This window comes from Dasypus novemcinctus, chromosome 30 (assembly GCF_030445035.2).
Source record: "Dasypus novemcinctus isolate mDasNov1 chromosome 30, mDasNov1.1.hap2, whole genome shotgun sequence".
Lineage (NCBI taxonomy): Eukaryota > Metazoa > Chordata > Mammalia > Cingulata > Dasypodidae > Dasypus > Dasypus novemcinctus.
Genome location: NC_080702.1, coordinates 3584804 through 3610373, shown reverse-complemented (window position 1 = coordinate 3610373; position 25570 = coordinate 3584804).

Here is a 25570-nt window from a genome sequence, read left to right as displayed (position 1 = left end):
GCTTTCCTATATAGGAAATGCTATTTATAGAGATAGGAATGTTAGCACTAAAACTGAAGGAAAGGAGATAGCTGCAAAATCTCTGCACGCAATGCTTAGTTCTCAGAATTTAATCATATGCACCATGCTTTTTCAGGTCGGTTGAAACAGTTAGCTTCTTTACCCCCGGTTATGCTTTCCTATAGTGTAAATGCTAGTTTTAAAGATAGGAATCTTAGCACAAAAACTGAAGGAAAGGAGATAGCTGCAAAATCTCTGCACTCAATGCTTAATTCCCTAAAGTAAAGCCCATGTGACATCCTCTTTCAAGAAGGTTTAAAGAGTTAGCAGCTATGACCTCGGTTAGGCTTTCCTATATAATAAAAGCTAGGTTGAGAGATAGGAATGTTAGAACAAAACCTGAAGGAAAGGACATAGCTGCAAAATCTCTGCACACAAAGCTTAGTTGAGAGAAGTAAATCATATGTGCCATGTTGTTTCATTTAAGTTTAAAGAGTTAGCTGCTATACAATCGGTTATGCTTTCCTATATAGGAAATGCTGGTTTAAGAGATAGGAATGTTAGCACAAAAACTGAAGGAAAGGGGATACCTGCAAAATCTCTGCACACAATGCTTAGATCTCAGAAGTAAATCATATGTGCCATGTTGTTTCATTTAGGTTTAAAGATTAAACTGTTATACCCTCCGTAATGCTTTCATATACAGTAAATTCTAGTTTTAGAGATAGGAATGTTAGCACTAAAAATGAAGGAAAGGGGATAGCTGCAAAATCCCTGCACACAATGCTTAGTTTTCAGAAGTAAATCATATGTGCCTAGTTGTTTCATTTAGGTTTAAAGAATTAGCTGCGATACTCACGGTTATGCTTTCCGATAGTGTAAACTCTAGTTTTAGCGATAGGAATTTAAGCAGAAAAACTGAAGGAATGGAGATAGTTGCAAAATTTCGGGACACAATGCTTACTTCTCAGAAGTAAAACATATGTGCCATGTTGTTTCATTTAGGTTTAAAGAGTTAGCTGCTTTACCCTCGGTTATGCTTTCCTATAGAGTAAATGCTAATTTTAGGGATAAGAATGTGAGCACAAAAATTAAAGGAAAGGCAATAGCTGCAAAACCTCTGCACTCAATGCTTACTTCTCAGAAGTAAATCATATGTGCCATGTTGTTTCATTTAGGTTTAAAGAGTTAGCTGCTATACCCTCGGTTATGCTTTCCTATATAGGAAATGCTAGTTTTAGAGATAGAAATGTTAGCACAAAAACAGAAGGAAAGGAGATAGCTGGAAAATCTCTGCATGCAATGATGAGTTATCAGAAGTTAATCATATGTACCATGCTTTTTCAGGTAGGTTGAAAGAGTTAGCTTCTATACCCCCGGTTATGCTTTCCTATATTATAAATGCTAGTTTTATAGATAGGAATGTTAGCACAAAAACTGAAGGAAAGGAGATAGCCGCAAAATCTCTGCACTCAATGCTTAATTCCCTAAAGTAAACCACATGTGACATCCTCTTTCAAGTAGGTTTAAAGAGTAAGATGCTATAACCTACGTTATGCTTGCGTATATATTAAATGCTAGTTTTAGAGATAGGAATGTTAGCATTAAAAATGAAGGAAAGGAGATAGCTGTAAAATCTCTTCACACAATGCTTAGTTCACAGATGTAAAGCATATGTGCCATGTTGTTTCATTTAGGTTTAAAGAGTTAGCTGCTATACCCTCAGTTATCTTTCCTATATACCAAATGCTAGTTTTGGAGATAGGAATGTTAGCACAAAAACTGAAGGAAAGGAGATAGCTGCAAAATCTCTGCACACAATGCTTAGTTCTCAGAAGTAAAATACATGTGGCATGTTGATTCTTTTAGATTTAAAGAGTTACCTGCTATACCCTCGGTTATGTTCTCCTATATAGTAAATGCAAGTTTTCCAGATAAGAATGTTACCACTAAAGCTGAAGGAAAGTAAATAGCTGCAAAATCTCTGTACACAATGCTTAGTTCTCAGAAATAAATCATATGTGATATGTTGCTTCATTTAGGTTTAAAAAGTTAACTGCTATAACCTTGGTTATGCTTTCGTATATAGTAAATGCTAGTTTTAGAGAGAGGAATGTCAGCATTTAAAATGAAGGAAAGGAGATAGCTGCAAAATCTATTTACGCAATGATTAGTTCTCAGAAGTAAATCATATGTGCCATGTTGTTTCATTTAGGTTTAAAGAGTTAGCTGCTATACCCTCGGTTATGCTTTCCTATATAGGAAATGCTAGTTTTAGAGATAGGAATGTTAGCAGAAAACCTGAAGGAAAGCAGATAGCTGCAAAATCTCTCCACACAATGCTTAGTTCTCAGAAGTAAATCATATGTACCATGCTTTTTTAGGTAGGTTTAAAGAGTTAGCTGCTTTATCCACGGTTATGCTTTCCTAAAGTATAAATGCTAATTTTAGAGATTGGAATGTTAGCACAAAAACTGAAGGAGAGGAGATAGCCACAAACTCTCTGCACTGAATGCATAATTCCCTAATGTAAAGCAAATGTGATATCCTCTTTCAAGTAGCTTTAAAGAGTTAGCTGCTATACCCTAGGTTATGCTTTCATATATAGTAAATGAATGTTTTAGAGATAGGAATGTTAGCACAAAAACTGAAGGAAGGGAGATAGCTGCAAAATCTCTGCACACAATGCTTATTTCTCAGAAGTAAATCATATGAGCCATGTTGTTTCATTTAGGTTTAAAGAGTTAACTGCTATACCCTCAGTTATGCTTTCATATACAGTAAATGCTAGTTTTAGAGATAGGAATGTTAGCACTCAAAATGAAGGAAAGGAGATATCTGCAAAATCTCAGGACACAAAGCTTAGTTCTCAGATGTAAATCATATGTCTCATGTTGTTTCATTTAGGTTTAAAGAGTTAGCTGCTATACCCTCGGTTAAGCTTTCCTATATAGGAAATGCTTGTTTTAGAGATAGGAATGTTAGCACAAAAACTGAAGGAAAGGGGATAGATGCAAAATTTCTGCACAGAATGCTTAGTTCTCAGAATTAAATCATATGTACCATGCTTTTAAGGTAGGTTTAAAGAGTTAGCTGCTATACCCCCGGTTATGCTTTCCTATAGTGTAAATGCTAGCTTTAGAGATAGGAATTTTAGCACAAAAACTGAAGCAAAGGAGATAGCTGCCAAATCTCTGCACTCAATGGTTAGTTGCCTAAAAAGCATAACCGAGGGCATAGCACCTAACTCTTTAAATCTAAATGACACAAAATGGCACATATGATTTCCTTCTGAGAAATAAGCATTAAGTGCACAGATTTTGCTGCTATATCCTTTCCTTCAGTTTTTGTGGAAACGTTCATATCACTAAATCTAGCATTTATTATATACAAAAGCATAACCGAGGGATTAGCAGGAAACACATTAAACCTACATGAAACAACATGGCACATATGATTTACTTCTGAGAAATAAGCACAGTTTTTAGAGATTTTGCAGCTTTCCCCATTCCTTAAGTTTTTGTGCTAACAGTCCTCTCCCTAAAACTGGCATTTACTACATAGTAAAGCATTACCGAGGGTATAGCAGCAAACTCTTTAAACCTACATGAAAAAGGATGTCACAAGTGCTTTACTTTAGGCAACTAAGCATTGAGTGCAGATATTTTGTGGCTATTTCCTTTCCTTCAGTTTTTGTGCTATCATTCCTATCTCTTAAACTAGCAGTTACACTATAGAAACGCATAACTGGGGGTATAGCAGCTAACTCTTTAAACCTACCTGAAAAAGCATGGTATATATGATTTACTTCTCAGAACTAAGCATTGTGTGCAGAGATTTTGCAGCCATCTCCTTTCCTTCAGTTTTTGTGCTAACATTCCTATCTCTAAAACATTCATTTCCTATATAGGAAAGCTTAACCGAGGGTATAGCAGCTAACTCTTTAAAACTACTTGAAAGAGGATGTCACTTGTGCTTTACTTTAGGTAACTAAACATTGAGTGCAGAGATTTTGTGGCTATCTCTTTTCCTTCAGTTGTTGTGGTAACATTTCTCTCTCTAAAACTAGCCTTTACACTATAGGAAAGCATATCCGGTGGTATAGCAGCTAACTCTTTAAACCTACCTGAAAAAGCATGGTACATATGATTTACATCTAATATATAAGCATTGTGTGCAGAGATTTTGCATCTATCTCCTTTCCTTCAGTTTTAATGGTAACATTCCTATCTGTAAAACTTGCATTTACTATATAGGAGAGCATAACCGAGGGTATAGCAGCTAACTCTTTAAACATAAATGAAACAACATGGCACATACAATTTATTTCTGAGAACTAAGCATTGTGTGCAGAGATTTTTTCAGCTATCTGTTTTCCTTCAGTTTTTGTTTAAACATTCCAATCTCTAAATCTAGCATTTACACTACAGGGAAGCATAACCGGGGGTATATCAGCTAACTCTTTAAACCTACCTGAAACAGCATGGTACATATGATTTACTTTTGAGAACTAAGCATTGTATGCAGAGATTTTGCAGCTATCTTCTTTCCTTCAGTTTTTGTGCTAACATTCCTATTTGTAAACTAAGAATTTCCTATATAGGGAAGCATAACCGACTGTGTAGCCACTAACTCTTTAAACATAAATGAAAGAACATGGCACATATGATTTACTTCTGAGAACTAAGCATTGTATGCAGAGATTTTGCAGCTTTCTTCTGTCCTTCAGTTTTTGTGCTAACCTTCATATCTCTAAAACAAGCATTTCTATATAGGAAAGAATAAGCGAGGGTATAGCAGCTAACTCTTTAAACCTAAATGAAAAAACATGGTACATATGATTTACTTCTGAGAACTAAGCATTGTGTGAAGAGCTTTTACAGCTATGTCTTTTCCTTCAGTTTTTGTGCTAACATTCCTATCTGTAAAACTTGCATTTACACTATAGGAAAGCATAACCGAGGGTATCGCCGCTAACTCTTTAAACCTAAATGAAACAACATGGCACATATCATCTACTTCTGAGAACTAAGCATTGTGTACAGAGATTTTGCAGCTATCTCCTTTCCTTCAGATTTTGTGCTAACATTCATATCTCTAAAACTAGCATTACCTATACAGGAAAGCATAACCAGAGGGAAAGCAGCTAACACTTTAAACCTACCTCAAAAAGCATGGTACATATGATTTACTTTTGAGAACTAAACATTGTGGGCAGAGATTTTGCAGCTATCTCCTTTCCTTCAGTTTTTGTGCTAACATTAATATCTCTAAAACCAGCTCTTCCTACATAGGAAAGCATAACCGGAGGTATAGCAGGTAATTCTTTCAATCTAAATGAAACAAATAGCACATATGATTTACTTCTGAGAACTAAACATTTTGTGCAGATACTTTGCAGCTATCTCTTTTCCTTCAGTTTTTATGGTAACATTCCTATCTGTAAAACTAGCATTTATACTATAGGGAAGCATAACTGGGGGTATAACAGCTAACTCTTTAAACCTACCTGAAAAAGTTTGGTAGATATGATTTACTTCTGAGAACCAAGCATTCTGTGCATAGATTTTGAAGCTATCTTCTTTCTTTCAGTTTTTGTGCTAACATTCCTATCTCTAAAAGTAGCATTTACACTAGAGGAAAGCATAACCGGGGGTATACCAGCTAACTCTTTAAACCTACCTGAAAAAGCATGATACATATGATTCACTTCTGAGAACTAAGCTTTGTGTTCAGAGATTTAACAGCTATCTCCTTTCCTTCAGTTTTTATGCTAACATTCATATCTCTAAAACTAGCATTTCCTATATAGGAAAGCATAACCGAGGGTATAGCCGCTAACTCTTTAAAATTAATGAAACAACATGGCACATATGATTTACTTCTGAGAACTAAGCATTGTGTGCAGAGATTTTGCAGTTATCTCCTTTCCTTCAATTTTTGTACTAACTTTCATATCTCTAAAACTAGCGTTTCCTATATAAGTAAGCATAACCAAGGGTATAGCAGCTAACTCTTTAAACCTAAATGAAACAATATGGCACATATGATTTACTTCTGAGAACTGACATTGTGTACAGAGATTTTGCAGCTATCTCCTTTCTTTCAGATTTTGTGCTAACATTCATAACTCTAAAACTAGCATTTCCTATATAGGAAAGCATAACAGGGGGTATAGCAGCTAACTGTTTAAACCTAAATGAAACAACATGTCACAAATGATTTACTTCTTAGAACTAAGCATTGTTTGCAGAGATTTTGCAGCTATCTTCTTTCTTTCCGTTTTTGTGGTAACATTCCTATCTCTAAAACTAGCATTTACATTACAGGAAATCATAACCGGGGTATAGCAGCTAACTATTTAAACCTACCTGAAAAGGCATGGTACAAATGATTTACTCCTGAGAACTAAGAATTGTGTGCAGATACTTTGCAGCTGTCTTCTTTCCTTCAGTTTTTCTGCTAACATTCATATCTCTAAAACTAGCATTTCCTATACAGGAATGCATAACCGGGGGTATAGCAGCTAACTCTTTAAACCTATCTGAAAAAGTTTGGTACATATGATTTACTTCTGAGAACCAAGCATTCTGTGCATAGATTTTGCAGCTATCTTCTTTCTTTCAGTTTTTGTGCTAACATTCCTATCTCTAAAAGTAGCATTTACACTAGAGGAAAGCATAACCGGGGGTATAGCAGCTAACTCTTTAAAACTACTTGAAAAAGCATGATACATATGATTTACTTCTGAGAACTAAGCTTTGTGTGCAGAGATATTACAGCTATCTCCTTTCCTTCAGTTTTTATGCTAACATTCATATCTCTAAAACTAGCATTTCCTATATAGGAAAGCATAACCGAGGGTATAGCAGCTACTCTTTAAACCTAAATGAAACAACATGGCATATATGATTTACTTCTGCGAACTAAACATTGTCTGTAGAGATTTTGCAGCTATCTCCTTTCATTCAGTCTTTGTGCTTACATTCATATCTCTAAAACTAGCATTTCCTATATAGGAAATCTTAACCGGGGGTATAGCAGGTAACTCTTTAAATCTATCGGAGAAAGCATGGTAAATATGATGTACTTCTGAGATCTAAGCATTGTGTGCAGAGATTTTGCAGCTATTTTATTTCCTCAGTTTTTGTGCTAACATTCCTTTCTGTAATACTAGCATTTCCTATATAGGAAAGCATAACCGATGGTATAGTCGCTAAATCTTTAAAACTAAATGAAACAACATTGAACATATATTTTACTTCTGAGAACTAAGCATTGTGTCCAGAGATTTTACAGCTACTCCTTTTCTTCAGTTTTTGTGCTAACATTCTTATCTTTAAAACTAGCATTTCCTATATAGGAAAGCCTAACCGGGGGTATAGCAGCTAACTCTTTAAACCTACCTGAAAAATCATGATACATATGATTTACTACTGAGAACTAAGCATTGTGTGCAGAGATTTTGCAACTATCTCCTTTCCTTCAGTTTTTGTGCTGATTTCTAACTCTAAAACTAGCATTTACACTATTGGAAAGCATAACCGGGGTATAGCAGCTAACTCTTTAAACCTACCTGAAAAAGCATGGTGCATATGATTTACTTCTGAGAACTAAGCATTGTGTGCAGAGATTTTGCAGCTATCTCCTTTCCTATAGTTTTTGTGCTAACATTCCTATCTCTAAAAGTAGCATTTACACTATAGGAAAGCATAACTGGGCGTATAGCAGCTAACTCTTCTAACCTACCTGAAAAAGCACGGTACATATGATTTACTTCTGTGAACTAAGCATTGTGTGCAGAGACTTTGCAGCTATCTCCTTTCCTTCAGTTTTTTTGCTAACATTCCTATCTGTAAAACTAGCATTTCTATATAGGAATGCATATCCGAGAGTATAGCAGCTAACTCTTTAAACCTAAATGAAACAACATGGCTCATATGATTTACTTCTGAGAACTAAGCATTGTGTGAAGATATTTTCCAGGTATGTCCTTTCCTTCAGTTTTTGTGCTAACATTCCTATCTGTAATACTAGCATTTCCTTTATAGGAAAGCATAACCGAGCGTATAGCATCTAACTCTTTAAACCATAATGAAACAACATGGCACATATCATTTACTTCTGAGAACTAAGCTTTGTGTGCAGAGATTTTGCAGCTATCTACTTTCCTTCAGTTTTTGTGCTAACATTCCTATCTGTAAAGGTAGAATTTACACTATAGGAAAGCAAAACTGGGGGTATAGCAGCTAACCCTTTCAACCTAGCTGAAAAATCATGGTACATATGATTTACTTCTGAGAACTAAGCATTGTGTGCAGAGATTTTGCAGCTATCTCCTTTCCTATAGTTTTTGTACTAACATTCCTATCTTTAAAACTAGCATTTCTTTTATTGGAAAGCATTAACTTGTGTATAGCAGCTTACTCTTTAAACCTAAATGAAACAACATGCCACATATGATTTACTTCTGAGAACTAAGCATTGTGTGCAGAGATTTTGCAGCTATCTCCTTTCCTTCTCTTTTTGTGGTAACATTCCTATAACTAAAGCTAGCATTTCCTATATCGGAAAGCATAACTGAGGGTATAGCCGCTAACTCTTTAAACCTACTTGGAAGAAGATGTTACATGTGCTTTACTTCTCTTTTTTGTAAAATTTTTTATTTTATTTTATTGACTTTGTAATAATATTACATTAAAAAAATATATATATATGAGGTCCCTTTGAACCCTACCAACCCCACCCCACCTCTCCCCCCACCCCCAGCAACACTCCCTCCCATCATAATGACACAGCCATTGCATTTGGCAAGTACATCTCTGGGCACCCCCGCACCCCATGGTCAACGGTTCACACCATGGCCCACACTCTCCCCCATTCCATCCAGTGGGCCCTGTGAGGATTCACAATGTCCGGTGATTGCCCCTGAAGCACCATCCAGGGCAGCTCCATGTCCCAAAGCCGCCTCCACCTCTCATCTCTTCCTGCCTTTCCCCATACCAATCAGCAATCATGTCCACTTTTCTCAATCCAATGCGACCTTTTCTATGTGCACATTGGATTGGTTGTGTCCATTGCACCTCTATGTCAAGAGGAGGCTCAGATTCCACCTGGATGCTGGATGCAATCCTCCCACTTTCAGTAGTAATCACTCTAGGCTCCATCATGTGGTGGTTGTCCTTCTTCAACTCCATCTTAGCTGAGTGTCGTGCACCCAATAAGTCAGATTGTAGGTGCTGGAGTCTGTTGAGGCTCAGAACCTGGCTATCACATTGTCAGTCCAGAGATTCAAATCCCCTAAATATATTTTAAACCCCGACACTCACTGCACCTCCAGCACATTAGCATGAAAGTCTTATGAAGAGAGATCCCATCTGAGTCCACATTCGTCACACATAAACACCAGTTCCAAAGAGGGGCCATCTGACCTGGTAGTTAACCCCATCGGCCATGACCATAACTCCCATGGGTCTCTTTAGCCCTCGAAGGAACCGATATCTGGGGGTTGTATCTGCTTTACCTGTCTCTCAGACTCTGCTCAGTTGTGCATAAGGGCAATCCTTCTGACAGCCTCCACACTCTTTTTTAGAGACTCGGAGATCTATAAACTCATTTCTCCTTTCCATTTCCCCCTTACATTAGGTCAAACATCATTTTAAAGCCATGTTATTTTATGTAGACAGGGATATTCCGCTTATCCGCGTTGAACATTCCGTATGAGGTCATTTTCTAGTTGCATCATCACTTGGTAGTTGATAGTGTTCCCTCGGTGCCAGGGAGGCTCATCCCCGGGTGTCATGTCCCACGCTGGGGGGAAGGCATTGCATTTACATGCTGAGTTTGGCTTCGAGACTGGCCACATTTGAGTAACATGAAGGCTGACAGGAGGACATTCCCAGGCACAATGCTGCTCTAGGCCTTGTTCTTATTTTAGGCTTATCAGCTCACAAGCATAGTCATTATCGTCATGGGCTCACTGTTGAACCCTCACTCCCTTCCGGTCCCGGCCACTGCACCTGGGAGACTGTCACTGCTCCCCTAGGGACCATGACAGAGCACCACTGGCCAGGAACCCAGTACCATCCCTACTGTGGTTTTTTATTGTTGCCACTATGAGTATATCCAAACATTGCCATGCACCCTGGACATATGTTCTGTACAGCTCCCTGTCAGCCATATATACCCTGTCAATGGTATCCCATACCAGTATTCCTCCATTGCCTTTGTTGAACCACTCTGTCATCCAGAACTCCCTGAAATTTGAAGCCCAATATAATGTCAGGGTCCCTTACTAGGAAATGGCATATAGCGATGAGTTTAAAGGTTATATAAAGAATACGTGTTGACTTGGAAAAAATTCTACATCCTATCTTACCCCCCCCCCCAATTATTGAGCTTCTCTTCACAGGAGCCCTAGACCACAGCAATGCATATATATAGTATACAGCACTCCCATACATCCACCACAAAACCTTTCGTTCCACAGCGATACTCTTACACCCTATTCACATCATATTTACTTAACGTAATGTACAGAGTCTGAGACAATAGCTTTCAAACAAGGTGACATTTGTGCCTACATTGTGGTGCATACTTTAGGATACACAGTTTTTTACATTCTTAGTTATCCTATGTTTTCCATTATGGTTTACATTATCAGTCTGTCATCTCCTATATGTTATGCTGTAATATTACATGTTTTATATCCATCCTTGTGTACTCTCACGAAACTCCTCTCTTACCCCACATTTACCTTGGTTACACACATTTAACGTCCATTTTCCCTTCCACCTTGGTGCCCACAGTGACAGCCAGCCTCCGGTTCCCGAGGAGCCACTTCCAGATATAGATGGAATAGTGTTCAGGGTCTAACTTCCTCAACTGCCCCAATGCCCTGGGAGCCACCCTTTCTTTCGAGGGATACAGTTCCCTCTGTTTGATGGCATTAGTCCTCCCCAGGATGTGGGTCCACCCCCACTCTCGCTACTTGGGTTTCTACCCCATGGTGTTACCCACTCTGGCAGAATGAGCATTTAGACATTCCCCAGGAGCCCGTCCTGCATCAGACCCTCCCCTCTGAGCATTCTAAACAGGTAACCCTCTTTATTATATTTTGATATGATTTTCTCAGCATTTTAGTCTCCACCAACACCTGACCCTCTCCTGTGTTTGTATGCTACCCCTCCCTCCCCCCACTTTTGGGCAATGTTACCCATCCGCCCATCCCCAGCCTCCCTCAAACCCACAAAGCCCCAACCAAAGGCAACCCCTGCCCCCCTTTTATCTCTTCCTTGTGTTCATACTTACCACCATCTCGTCTTAAATTCCACCCCTGTAGACATTGGCTCACATCATTCCTCCACCCTCCGATTTCTTGTAAACCTATCGTTCAGTCTCTTGCTATCTAGGGCAGCTTGGTTATTTCAAATCATTGAGGTCATGTAGTATTTGTCCTTTAATGTCAGGGTTGCTTCACTCAACATAAGGTTCTCAAGATTCATCTATGTTATCACATGTGTTTGTAGTGTGTTTGTTCTTATAGCCGAGTAGTATTCCATTGTGTGTATATACCACATTTTATTGATCCACTCATCTGTTGATGGGCATTTGGGTTGATTCCAACTTTTGGCGATAGTGAACAATGCTGCTATGAACATGGGCGTACATATATCCGTTTGCGTCCTTGTTTTCAGTTCTGCTGGGTATATACCCAGCAGTGGTATTGCTGGGCCATATGGCAAATCTATGGCTAGTTTTTGAGAAACTGCCATACTGTCCTCCAGAATGGTTGGATCCTTCTGCATTCCCACCAGCAGTGGATGACTGTTCCCCTTTCTTCACATCCTCTCCAGCACTTGTATTATTCTGTTTTTTTCATAGCTGCCAATCTTATGGGTGTAAGATGGTATCTCATTGTGGTTTTGATTTGCATTTCCCTGATAGCTAGAGATTTGGGACATTTTTTCATGTGCTTTTTTGCCATTTGTATTTCTTCTTTGGAGAAGTGTCTGTTTAAGTCTTTTTCCTATTTTTTAAATGGGTTGTTTATCTTTTTATTTTCAAGATATAGGAGTTCTTTATATATGCAAGTTATAAGTTTCTTATCAGATATATGGTTGCCAAATATTTTCTCCCACTGCGTGGGCTCCCTTTTTACTTTCTTGACAAACTCCTTTAGGTGCAGAAGGCTTTAATTTTGAGGAAGTCCCATTTATCTATTAGTTCTTTTGCTGCTCGTGCTTTTGGTGAGATATTCATAAATCCATTACCTATTACAAGGTCCTGTAGATGTTTCCCTACACTGCTTTCTAAGGTTTTTATGGTCTTGGCTCTTATATTTAGGTCTTTGATCCATCTTGAGTTGATCTTTGTATAAGGTGTGATATGGTAATCCTCTTTCATTCTTCTACATATGGCTATCCAGTTCTCCAGACACCATTTGTTGAATAGGCCACTCTCTCCCAGTTGAGAGGGTTTGGTGGCTTTATCGAATATTATGTGGCTATATATGTGAGGTTCTATATCAGACCTTTCAATTCTATTCCATTGGTCTTTGTGTCTCTCCTTATGCCAATACCATGCTGTTTTCACCACCATAGCTTTCTAGTATGTTTTGAAGTCAGGTAGTGTGATTCCTCCAATTTCGTTTTTCTTTTTCAGTATGTCTTTGGCTATTCGGGGTCTCTTTCCTTTCCAAATAAATTTCATAGTTAGTTTTTCTAGTTCCTTAAAGAAGGCTGTGTTGATTTTTATTGGGATTGCATTGAATATGTAGAACAGTTTTGGTAGGATAGACATCTTAGTAATGTTCAGTCTTCCTATCCATGAACAAGGAATTGTCTTCCATTTATTTAGGTCTTCTTTGATTTCCTTGAACAATCTTGTATACTTCTCGGTGTATAAGTTCTTTACCTCTTTCGTTAAATTTATTCCTAAGTATTTGATTTTTTTATTTACTATTGTGAATGGCATTTGTTTTTTGATTTCCTCCTGATCTTGCTCATTATTGGTGTACAGAAATGCTACTGATTTTTGCACATTGATCTTATAACCTGCAACTTTACTGAACTCATTTATGAGTTCTAGAATCTTTGTTGTAGATCTCTCAGGGTTTTCTATGTATAGGATCATGTCATCTGCAAATAATGACATTTTGACTTCTTCCTTTCCAATTTGAATGCCTTTTATTTCTGGCTCTTGCCTCAGTGCTCAAGCAAGTACTTCTAAGACAATGTTAAATAGGAGCGGAGACAGTGGGCATCCTTGTCTTGTTCCTGAGTTTAGAGGGAAGGAGTCTAGAATTTCTCCATTGTACACAATATTGGCTTTAGGTTTTTCATATATACTCTTTATCATGTTCAAAAAATTTCCTTGTATTCCAATCTTTTGGAGTGTTTTTATCAAGAAAGGGTGCTGTATTTTGTCAAATGCTTTTTCTGCATCAATAGATATAATCATGTGATTTTTTTCCTTCATTCTTTTTATATGGTGTATTACGTTGATTGATTTTCTTATGTTGAACCATCCTTGCATACCTGGGATGAATCCCACTTGGTCGTGGTGTATGATTCGTTTAATGTGTTGTTGACTACGATTAGCAAGTATTTTGTTAAGTATTTTTGCGTCTAGGTTCATTAGAGATATTGGTCTGTAATTTTCCTTTCTTGTGATGTCTTTGTTTGGCTTTCGTACTAGGGTAATGTTGGCATCGTAGAAGGAGTTGGGTAATGTTCTTTCTGTTTCGATTTTTTGGAATAGTTTCAGCAGGATTGGTGTCAGTTCTTTCCGGAATGTTTTGTAGAATTCACCTGTGAAGCCATCTGGCCCTGGGCTCTTCTTAGTTGGGAGAATTTTAATAACTGATTCTATCTCTCTGCTTGTGATTGGTTTGTTAAGATCATCAATTTATTCTTTTGTCAATATGGGCTGCTTATGTGTTTCTAGGAATTTGTCCATTTCCTCTATATTGTCATTTTTGTTGGAATATAGTTTTTCAAAATATCCTCTTATGATAGTCTTTATTTCTGTGGGGTCAGTGGTGATATCGCCTTTCTCATTTCTTATTTTGTGTATTTGCATCTTCTCTCTTTTTTTCTTTGCTAGTGTCACTAAAGGTTTGTCAATTTTTTTAATCTTCTCAAAAAACCAGCTCTTGGTCTTGTTTATCTGTTCAAGTGCTTTCTTATTTTCTATTTCATTTAGTTCTGCTCTTATCTTTGTTATTTCCTTCCTTCTTCTTCCTGTTGGGTGACTTTGTTGTTGTTTTTCTAATTCCTTCAAATGTGCTGTTAGTTCTTCACTTTTTGCTCTTTCTTCTTTTTTGATATATGAATTTATGGCTATAAACTTCCCCCTCAGTACTGCTTTTGCTGCATCCCATAAATTTTGGTATGTTGTGTTATCATTATCATTTGTTTCAAGGTAGTCATTGATTTCTTTTGAGATTTCCTCTTTGACCCACTGTTTTTCTAAGAGTGTGCTGTTTAATTTCTAAATCGTGGTGTGAAATCTGGGGTTCTGTCCCTTGCAAATCTCCAGCTTAACTCCACTGTGGTCAGATATAATGTTTTGTATGATTTCAATCTTTCTGAATTCGTTCAGCCTTTCTTTGTGGCCTAGCATATGATCTATCTTGGAGAATGATCCATGTGTGCTTGAGAAAAATGTATATCCTGCTGTGTTTGGGTGTAGCGATCTATATATGTCTATTAGATCCAGCTCCTCTAATATACTGTTCAGATGTTTTGTTTCTTTGTTGATTCTCTTTTGAGATGTTCTGTCCAGAGTTGATAGTGGTGTATTAAAATCCTCCACTATAAGTGTAGATGTATCTATTGTTTCACTTAGTTTTTCCAGCATTTGCCTGACATATTTAGAGGCACCCTTCATAAATATTTATGATTGTTCGATCTTCTTGACAGATTTTCCCTTTCACTAAAATGTAGTATCCTTCTTTGTCTCTCACAATTGTTTCACATTTAAAGTCTATTTTGTCTGATATTAATATAGCTACTCCTGCCTTTTTTTGGTTATTGTTAGCTTGTATGATTGTTTTCCAGCCATTCACTTTCAATCTCCATGCGTCTCTGGGTCTAAGGTGTGTCTCTTGTAGACAGCATACGGATGGGTCATATTTCCTTATCCAATGTCCCAGTCTGAATCTTTTGATAGGTGAGTTTAATCCGTTGACATTCAGTGTTATTACTATCAAGGAATTCTTTGTGTTAGCCATATTTTGATTGGATTTGTCTTTGTCATATTTTGTTTGTATATATATATTTTTGTCTTTTTTGTTGTTGTTGTTGGTCTTATACTCTCCTCCAACTCTGCCTTTCCTGTTTTTTCCTTTCTTCCTGCAGAACTCCCTTTAGAATTTCTTGAAGGGGAGGTTTCTTGTTGGTATACTCTTTCAGTTTCTGTTTGTCTGCAAATATTTTGAACTCTCCATCATGTTTAAATGCTAGTTTAGCTGGATAGAGTATTCTTGGTTGGAAATTTTTTTCCTTTAGTACCTTGACTATATCATACCACTGCCTTCTTGCCTCCATGGTTTCAGATGAGAAATCAGCACTTAATCTAATTGAGCTTCCCTTGTACGTGATGGTTTTCTTTTCTCTTGCTGCTTTTAGGATTTTCTCTTTGTCTTGAGCATTGGATAATTTGACAAGTATATGTCTTGCAGTGGGCCTGTTGGGGTTTATGACTAGTGGAATGCGCTGTGCTTCTTGGATATGTACATCTGTCTCTTTCAGTAGATTTGGGAAGTTTTCAGCCATTATTTCCTGCAATACTCCTTCTGACCCCTTTCCCTTCTCTTCACCTTCTGGAATGCCTATAATATGTATGTTTGAGCGTTTTGCATTGTCATTCAGGTCCCTAAGTCCTAATTGGATTTTTTCTATCTTCTTATTGACCCCTTCTACTATCTGTTTGATTTCTGATGTACTGTCTTCCACATCACTAATTCTCTGCTCTGTCTCTTCTGGTCTGCTGATATTTGCTGCAAGTGTATTTTTGATTTCTTGAACTGTGGTGTTCATTCCCATCATATCTGTTATGTTTTTTCGTATGTCTGCAATTTCCCCTCCAAGTGATGTCTTCATGTTGTTAACCTCTTTCATTACTGTGTCAAATTTGTCGGTGATAAATGTTCTGAGATCTTTCATTGCTTGTGCGAAGTTTTGTTCCCCTTCGTGATTATTGGTTTGTTGATTGGATTCAGCCATGTTTTCCTGATTACTGGTTTGGTTTGTAGCTTTTTGTTGCTTTCTTGTCATCTCTTTATCTTGATGGATTTAATCAGTTCCTTAGCTTCTTTGTCTGCTCTTGGAGGTTAATTAGCTGTTATTTTTGCGTAGGTGTTATATCTTCTCTTTGTCACTTTTTTCTTCTTATTCTAGTTTCTTGTTGTTGGTTAAGTTCACTTTAAAGGAAAGTATTAGTGTTGGGGGAAGGCAATTGTGTAAGCAAGGGAAAAGTGTAAAGTAGTATTGGTGATATATGTTAACAAAGCAAGAATATGAGATCTGGGAGGATGGAGGTTAGATTCATGTGAATTGTGTAGAGTTATAGCAGTAGGTAGGGTACCTATTATGAGGTAGATGATTGAATATGGGAGGAATATGGTATGAGCTAAAAAGCTATTGATTTCGTGAGAGAGGGAAAGAGAAAAAAAAAGGTAATAGTTTCAAGAGTGGATAACAGACAGAAAACAAAACATAGGTATTAGAAATTAAGACTTAGACCCTTCGTGGATCGAAGAAAGGCAGGTGGGAGGTGGAATATAGGAGAGCCAGTAGATGGTGGTGGATATCAAGATGTAGGGGAAACAGGATAGTGTAGGTAGCCTAAATCAGTTCACAGAGAAATGAGGCAGTGGAGGATGAGAAAACCCAGCGAATATGAGGTGTTTCCTGCCACAGCTATTGTGTAATTGAGTTAAAATAAACTAAGTAGAATACGAGGGACAAGAGAGAGAGAGACAACAGAAGAAAAGAAAGAAAGAAAAAAAAGAAAGTGGGGGGAAGGGACGAGAGGAAGAAAGTAGAAGGGGATGGGCAAAGTGTTGGGAACAGGTAGGGGAAAGAAAAAAAAACAGATATGCACGACCCAGAATTAAAACACCCACTACACAGCACCTACCACGAAAAAAAGCCTTAAATAACTGAGTAAAAGAAAGACTTTGGGGGATACGCTGTGAGAGAAGACTAGGGGATAATGCGGTGTTAGCAATCAGGAAATTGAAAGAAGTAAAGAATAAGTCAAAATGAAAATAAAAACAAAGCAAAATGAAACGATAAAGAAAGAACGCCAACGTTGAAGGCTAGGGCATTTAAGGACCTCAGATGGACCTCAGTGCGTGATGGATTCAGGGATGGAAAGTCTGAGATATTGAGGTCTCAAGAGATGTGATTCTCTGTTGTGTGGGCCACCAGATTTTAGGGAATTCAGACCTGGCAACCTCCAATCTGGTCTACAGGAAGCCTGGGAGCCCCACAGTGTAAAACAGCCCTCAGGGATCCCCACAGCTGGGTGCCAGCCTTAAGGGGGAAGTCAGGTCCACAAACTCTATATTATGACTGAACCCTGCAATTCATTTACTTAGCTGGGCTCATTAGTATATCTCACTTCAGCTTTTAGACAGCTCCCATCCTGTGATTCCAAACCACTGCCACTAGAGGGCGCCTCTACACCGCAGCCACTTTGCTAGTACAGATCTGAAGCCTGGCCTGTGACGCTGAAAACAGATTTGAAAACCGGATTTCCTAATTTTCGCAAAATATTCCCTAATCGGCTTCCAGACGTGTCCTCCTCCCTTGCCTCAGGCTAAAACAACTTTCTGATTATGTCTCTTTATTGCCTACAGCCTATTTGGGTCGGAGACCGGCTGCCAGCATTTCGGGGCGGGGCATCAGGTGGAAGTGCTATTGTTTATGTTCTCAATCACAAGTTTCCCCTCTTCACAACAAAACACCATCTATCTTCCCAAATCGCTCTGCAAAGGCGACCCGTCGCATCAACCCGTGCACAGCTTGCCCAGAATTCGCGAACTCCTTAACAGCTCAGAGCCGTCTAAAAGCGGGGCCGCCGGGCTGGACCACGGTTCCCGCCACCCCCAAGAGGGAGGAGCCCGTGCGTGGGTCTCACCTACAGGCAATAGAACCCAAATTATATCTACTAGACCAATCCTCTCCATTACCTTTCCACCCAATCGATGTCCAGGCAGTTCTGCCCTGCAAAAATCACAAAAAAGCCCGCTTTGGAGAGCCTGTAGCCGCGCCCAACCGTCTCCTCCCGGGACCTACCACAAAGGCAAGCTCACTAAGCGACCATCTTGCCTACTTCCCTTTCCTTCAGTATTTGTGCAAACATTCCTATCTCTAAAACCAGCATTTACACTATAGGAAAGCATAAACGGGGGTATAGCAGATAACTCTTAAACCTACATGAAAAGCATGGTACATATTATTTACTTCTGAGAACTAAGCATTGTGTGGAGAGATTTTGCAGCTATCTCCTTTCCTTCAGTTTTTGTGCTAACAATCCTATCTCTAAAACTAACTTTTCCTATGTAGGAAAGCATAACCGAGGGTATAACAGCTAACTCTTTAAACCTACTAGAAAGAGAATGTCACATGTGCTTTATTTTAGGGAACTAAGCATTCAGTGCAGAGATTTTGTTTCTATCCCCTTTCCTTCAGTTTTTGTGCTAACATTCCTATCTCTAAAAGTAGCATTTACACTATAGGAAAGCATAACCAGGGGTATAGCAGATAACTCTTTAAACCTACAAGAAATAGCATGGTACATATGATTTCCTTCTGAAAACTAAGCATTGTGTGAAGAGATTTTGCAGCTATCTCCTTTCCTTCAGTTTTTGTGCTAACAATCCTATCTCTAAAACAAGCATTTCCTATATAGGAAACCATAACCGACGGTATAGCAGCTAACTCTTTAAACCTACTTGAAAGAGAATGTCACATGTGCTTTAATTTAGGGAACTAATCATTGAGTGCAGAGATTTTGTTTCTATCCCCTTTCCTTCAGTTTTTGTGCTAACATTCCTATCTCTAAAACTAGTATTTACACTATAGGAAAGCATAACCGGGTGTATAGCAGCTAAATTTTTAAACCTACCTGAAAAAGCATGGACATATGATTTACTTCTGTGAACTAAGGATTGTGTGCAGAGATATTGCAGCTATCTCCTTTCCTTCATTTTTTGTGCTAACATTACTAACTCTAAAACTGCCATTTCCTGTATACGAAAGCATAACCGAGGGTAGAGCAGCTATCTCTTTAAACCTAAATGAAACAACATGGCACATATGATTTACTTCTGAGAACTAAGAATTGTGTCCAGAGATTTTTCAGCTATCTCCTTTCCTTCAGTTTTTGTGCTAACATTCCTATATGTAAAACTAGCATATCCTATATAGGAAAGCATAACCGTGGGTATAGCAGCTAAAACTTTAAACCTAAATGAAACAACATGGCACATATGATTTACTACTGAGAACCAAACACTGTGTGCAGAGATTTTGCAGCTACCTCTTTTCCTTCAGTTTTTGTGCTAACATTTCTATCTCTATAACTAGTCTTTACACTATAGGAAATCACAACCGGGGATATAGAAGCTAACTCTTTAAACCTACCTGAAAAAGCATGGTACTATGATTTACTACTGAGAACTAAGCATTGTGTGCAGAGATTTTGCAACTATCTCCTTTCCTTCAGTTTTTGTGCTAACATTCCTAACTCTAAAACTAGTATTTACACTATTGGAAAGCATAACTTGGGTATAGCAGCTAACTCTTTAAACCTACCTGAAAGAGCATGATATATATGATTTAGATCCGAGAACTAAGCATTGCGTGCAGAGATTTTTCAGCTATCTCCTTTCCTTCAGTTTTTGTGCTTACATTCCTACATGTAAAATAGCATATCGTATATAGGAAAGCATAACCGTGGGTATAGCAGCTAACTCTTTAAACCCAAATGAAACAACATGGCACATATTATTTAATTCTGAGAACTAAACATTGTGTGTAGAGATTTTGCAACTATCCCTTTTCCCTCAGTTTTTGTGCCTACATTCATATCTCTAAAACTAGCATTTACACTATAGGAAAGCATAACCAGGGATATAGCAGCTAACTCTTTAAACCTACCTGAAAAACCATGGTACATATGATTTACTTCTGAGAACTAAGCATTGTGTGCAGAGATTTTGTCGCTATCTCCTTTCCTTCAGTTTTTGTGCTAACATTCCTATCTCTAAAACTTGCATTTACCCTATAAGAAAGAATAACCAGGGTATAGCAGCTAACTCTTTAAACCTACTTGAAAAAGCATGGTATATATGATTTAGTTCTGAGAATTAAGCATTGTGTGCAGAGATATTGCAGCTATCTCCTTTCCTTCAGTTTTTGTGCTAACATTCATATCCCTAAAAAAAGCATTACCTATATCAGAAAGAATAAACCTTGCGTATAGCTGGTAACTCTTCAAACCTACCTGAAAAAGCATGGTATATATGATTTAGATCTGAGAACTAAGCATTGTGTGCAGAGATTTTGCAGCTACCTCCTTTCCTTCAGTTTTTGTGCTAACATTCATATCTCTAAAAGTAGCATTTCCTATATAGGAAAGCTTAACCGGGCATATAGCAGCTAACACTTTAAACCTACCTGAAAAAGCATGGTACATATGATTTAGTTCTGAGAACTAAGCATTGTGTGCAGAGATTTTGCAGCTATCTCCTTTCCTTCAGTTTTTGTGCTAACATTCCTATATGTAAAACTAGTATTTCCTAAATAGGAAAACATAACCGAGGGTATAGCCGCTAACTCTTTAAACCTAAATGAAACAACATGGCACATATAATTTACTTCTGAGAACTAAGCATTGTGTGCAGAGATTTTGCAGCTATCTTCTTTTCTTCAGTTTTTGCGCTAACATTCCTATCTGTAAAACTAGCATTTAAACTCTAGGAAAGCATAACCGAGGGTATCGCCGCTAACTATTTAAACCTAAATGAAACAATATGGCACATACGATTTACTTCTGAGAACTAAACATTGTGTGCAGAGATTTTACAGCTATCTCTTTTCTATAAGTTTTTCTGCTAACATTCCTATCTCTAAAACTAGCATTTACATTATAGGAAAGCATAACCGGGGGTATAGCAGGTAACTCGTTAAACCTACCTGAAAAAGCATGGTACATATGATTTCCTTCTGAGAACTAAGCATTGTGTGCAGAGATTTTGCAGCTATCTTCTTTCCTTCAGTTTTTGTGCTAACATTCCTATCTCTAATACTAGCATTTACACTACAGGAAAGCATAACAGGGTGTATAGCAGCTAACTCTTTAAACTATGTGAAAAAGAATGGTACCTATGATTTACTTCTGAGAACTAAGCATTGTGTGCAAAGATTTTGCAGCTATCTTCTTTCCTTCAGTTTTTGTACCAACAATCATATCTCTAAAACTTGCATTTCCTATATAGGAAAGCATAACCGGGGGTATAGCAGCTAACTCTTTAAACCTACCTGAAAAAGCATGGAACATATGATTTACTTCTGAGAACTAAGCATTGTGTGCAGAGATTTTGCAGCTAACTCCTTTCCTTCACTTTTTGTGCTAGCATTCATATCTCTAAAACTATCGTTTCCTATATATGAAAACATAACCAAGGGTTTAGCAGCTAACTCTTTAAATGTAAATGAAAAAACATGGCACATATGATTTACTTCTGAGAACTAAGCATTGTGTACAGAGATTTTGCAGCTATCTCCTTTCCTTCAGGTTTTGTGCTAACATTCATATCTGTAAAACTAGCATTTCCTATATAGGAAAGCATAACCAGGGGTATAGCAGCTAACTCTTTAAACCTACATCAAAAAGCATGGTACATATGATTTTCTTCTGAGAACTAAGCGTTGTGGGCAGAGATTTTGCAGCTATCTCCTTTCCTTCAGTTTTTGTGCTAACATGTATATCTCTAAAACTAGCATTTCCTACATAGGAAAGCATAACCGGATGTATAACAGCTAACTCTTTCAACCTAAATGAAACAAATTGGCATATATGATTTACTTCTGAGAACTAAACATTGTTTGCAGAGATTTTGCAGCTTTCTCTTTTCCTTCAGTTTTTGTGCTATCATTCCTATCTGTAAAACTATCATTTACACTCTAGGAAAGCATAACCAGAGGTATAGCACCTAACACTTTAAACGTACCTGAAAAAGCATGGTACATATGATTTACTTCTGAGAACTAAGCATTGTGTGCAGAGATTTTGCAGCTATCTTCTTTCCTTCAGTTTTTGTGCTAACATTCCTAGCTGTAAAACTAGCATTTTCTATATAGGAGAGCACAACCGAGGGTATAGCCGCTAACTGTTTAAACCTAAATGAAACAACACGGCACATAAGATTTACTTCTGAGAACTAAGCATTTTGTGCAGAGATTTTGCAGCTATCTCCTTTTCTCCCGTTTTTATGCTAACATTCCAATTTCTAAAACTTGCATTACCTACATAGGAAAGCATAACCGAGGGTATAGCAACTAACGATTTAAACCTAAATGAAACAACATGGCACATATGATTTACTTCTGAGAACTAAACATTGTGTGCAGAGATCTTTTCCTTCAGTTTTTGTGCTAACATTCCTATCTCTAAAACTAGCATTTATACTATAGGAAAGCATAACCGAGGGTATAGCAGGTAACTCGTTAAACCTACCTGAAAAAGCATGGTACATATGATTTACTTCTGAGAACTAAGCATTGTGTGCAGAGATTTTGCAGCTATCTTCTTTCCTTCAGTTTTTGTGCTAACATTCCTACCTGTAAAAGAAGTATTTCCTGTATAGGAAAGCATAACCGAGGGTATAGCCGCTAACTCTTTAAACCTAAATGAAACAACATGGCATATATGATTTACTTCTGAGAACTAAGCATTGTGTGCAGAGATTTTGCAGCTATCTCCTTTCCTTCAGTTTTTGTACTAACATTCATGCCTCCAAAACAAGCATTTCCTATATAGGTAAGAATAACCAAGGGTATAGCAGCTAACTCTTTAAATCTACATGAAACAACATGACACATATGATTTACTTCTGAGAACTAAACATTGTGTACTGAGATTTTGCAGCTATCTCCTTTCCTCCAGTTTTTTGCTAACATTCAAATCTCTAAAACTATCATTTCCTACATAGGAAGGCATAACCGGAGGTATAGCAGCTAACTCTTTGAACCTAAATGAAACAAATTGGCACATATGATTTACTTCTGAGAACTAAGCTTTGTGTGCAGAGATTTTGCAGCTAACTCCTTTCCTTCAGTTTTTGTGCTAAGATTCCTATCTATAAAGCTAGCATTTACTCTATATGAAAGCATAATCGAGGGTATAGCTGCTAACTCTTTAAACCTGCTTGAAATAGGATGTCACATGTGCTTTACTTTAGGGAATTAAGCATTGAGTCCAGATATTTTGTGGCTATCTACTTTCCTTCAGTTTTTGAGCTAACATTCCTATCCCTAAAACTAGCATTTACACTATAGGAAAGCATAACCGGGGGTATAGCAGCTCACTCTTTGAACCTAACTGAAAAAGCATAGAACATATGATTTACTTCTGAGAACTAAGCATTGCGGGCAGCGATTTTGCAGCTATCTCATTTCCTCCAATTTTTGTGTTAACATTCCTATCTCTAAAACTAGCATATACTATATAGGAAACCATAACCGAGGGTATATCAGCTAACTCTTTAAACGGACTTGAAAGAGGATGTCACATATGCTATACTTAAGGGAATTAAGCATTGAGTGCAGAGATATTGTGGCTATCTCCTTTCCTTCCGTTTTTGTGCTAACATTCCTATCTCTAAAACTAGCATTTGCACTGTAGGAAAGCATAACCGGGGATATAGCAGCTAACCTTTTAAACCTACCTGAAAAAGCATGGTACATATGATTTATTTTGAGAACTAAGCACTGAGTGCAGAGATTTTGCAGGTATCTCCTTTCCTTCAGTTTTTTCCTAACATTCCTATCTCTAAAACTAGCATTTACTATATACTAAAGCATAACCGATCGTATAGCAGCTAACTCTTTAAACCTAAAGGAGAGAACATGGCAAATATTATCTATTGCTGAGAACTAAGCATTGTGTGCAGAGATTTTGGAGCTATCTCCTTTCCTTCAATTTTTGTGCTAACATTCCTATCTCTAAAACGAGCGTTTACTAAATAGGAAAGCATAACCGAGGGTATAGCAGCTAACTCTTTAAACCTGCTTGAAAGAGGATGTCACATGTGCTTTACTTTAGGGAACTAAGCATTGAGGGCAGAGATTTTGTGGCTATCTACTTTCCTTCAGTTTTTGTGCTAACATTTCTATATCTATAACTAGCATTTACACTATAGTAAAGCCTAAACGGGGGTAGAGCAGCTCACTCTTTAAACCTACCTGAAAAAGCATTGAACATATGATTTAGTTCTCAGAACTAAGCATTGTGTGCAGAGATTTTTCAGCTATCTCCCTTCCTTCAGTTTTTTTGCTAACATTCCTATCACTAAAACTAGCATTTACTATATACTAAAGCATAACCGAGGGTATAGCAGGTAACACTTTAAATCTAAATCAAACAACATGGCAAATATTATCTATTTTGGAGAACTAAGCATTGTGTGCAGAAATTTTGCAGCTATCTCCTTTCCTTCAGTGTTTGTCCTAACATTCCTATCTCTAAAACTAGCATTTACAATATAGGAAAGCATAACCGAGGGTATAGCAGATAACTCTTTAAACCTACATGGGAGAGGATGTCACATGTGCTTTACTTAGTGAACTAAGCATTGTGGGCAGAGATTTTGCAGATATCTCCTTTCTGTCTTTTTTTGTGCTAACATTCCTATCTAAATCTAGCAATTACTATTTAGAAAATCATAACCGAGTGTATAGCAGCTAACTCTTTAAACCTAAATGAAACAACATGGCACATATGATTCACTCTGAGAACAAAGCATTGTGTGCAGAGATTTGCAGCTATCTCCTTTCCTTCAGTTTTTGTGCTAACATTCCTATCTCTAAAACGAGCTTTTACTAAATAGGAAAGCATAACTGAGGGTATACCAGCTAACTCTTTAAACCTAAATGAAAAAACATGGCACCTGTGATTTACTTATTAGAACTAAGCATTGTGTGCAGAGATTTTGCAGCTATCTCCTTTCCTCCCGTTTTTGTGCTAACATTCCTATCTCTAAAACTAGCATTTAGTATATAGGAAAGCATAACCGATGGTTTAACAGCTAACTATTTAAACCACTTGAAAGAGGATGTCACATGTGCTTTACTCTAGGGAACTAAACATTGAGTGCTGAGATTTTATTGCTATCTCCTTTCCTTCAGTTTTGTGGTAATATGCCTATCTCTAAAACTAGAATTTACACTATAGGAAAGCATAACCGGAGGTATAGCAACTAACTCTTTAAACCTAAAAGAATCAACATGGCATATATTATTTACTTCTGAGAACTAAGTGCAGTCACCCCTCA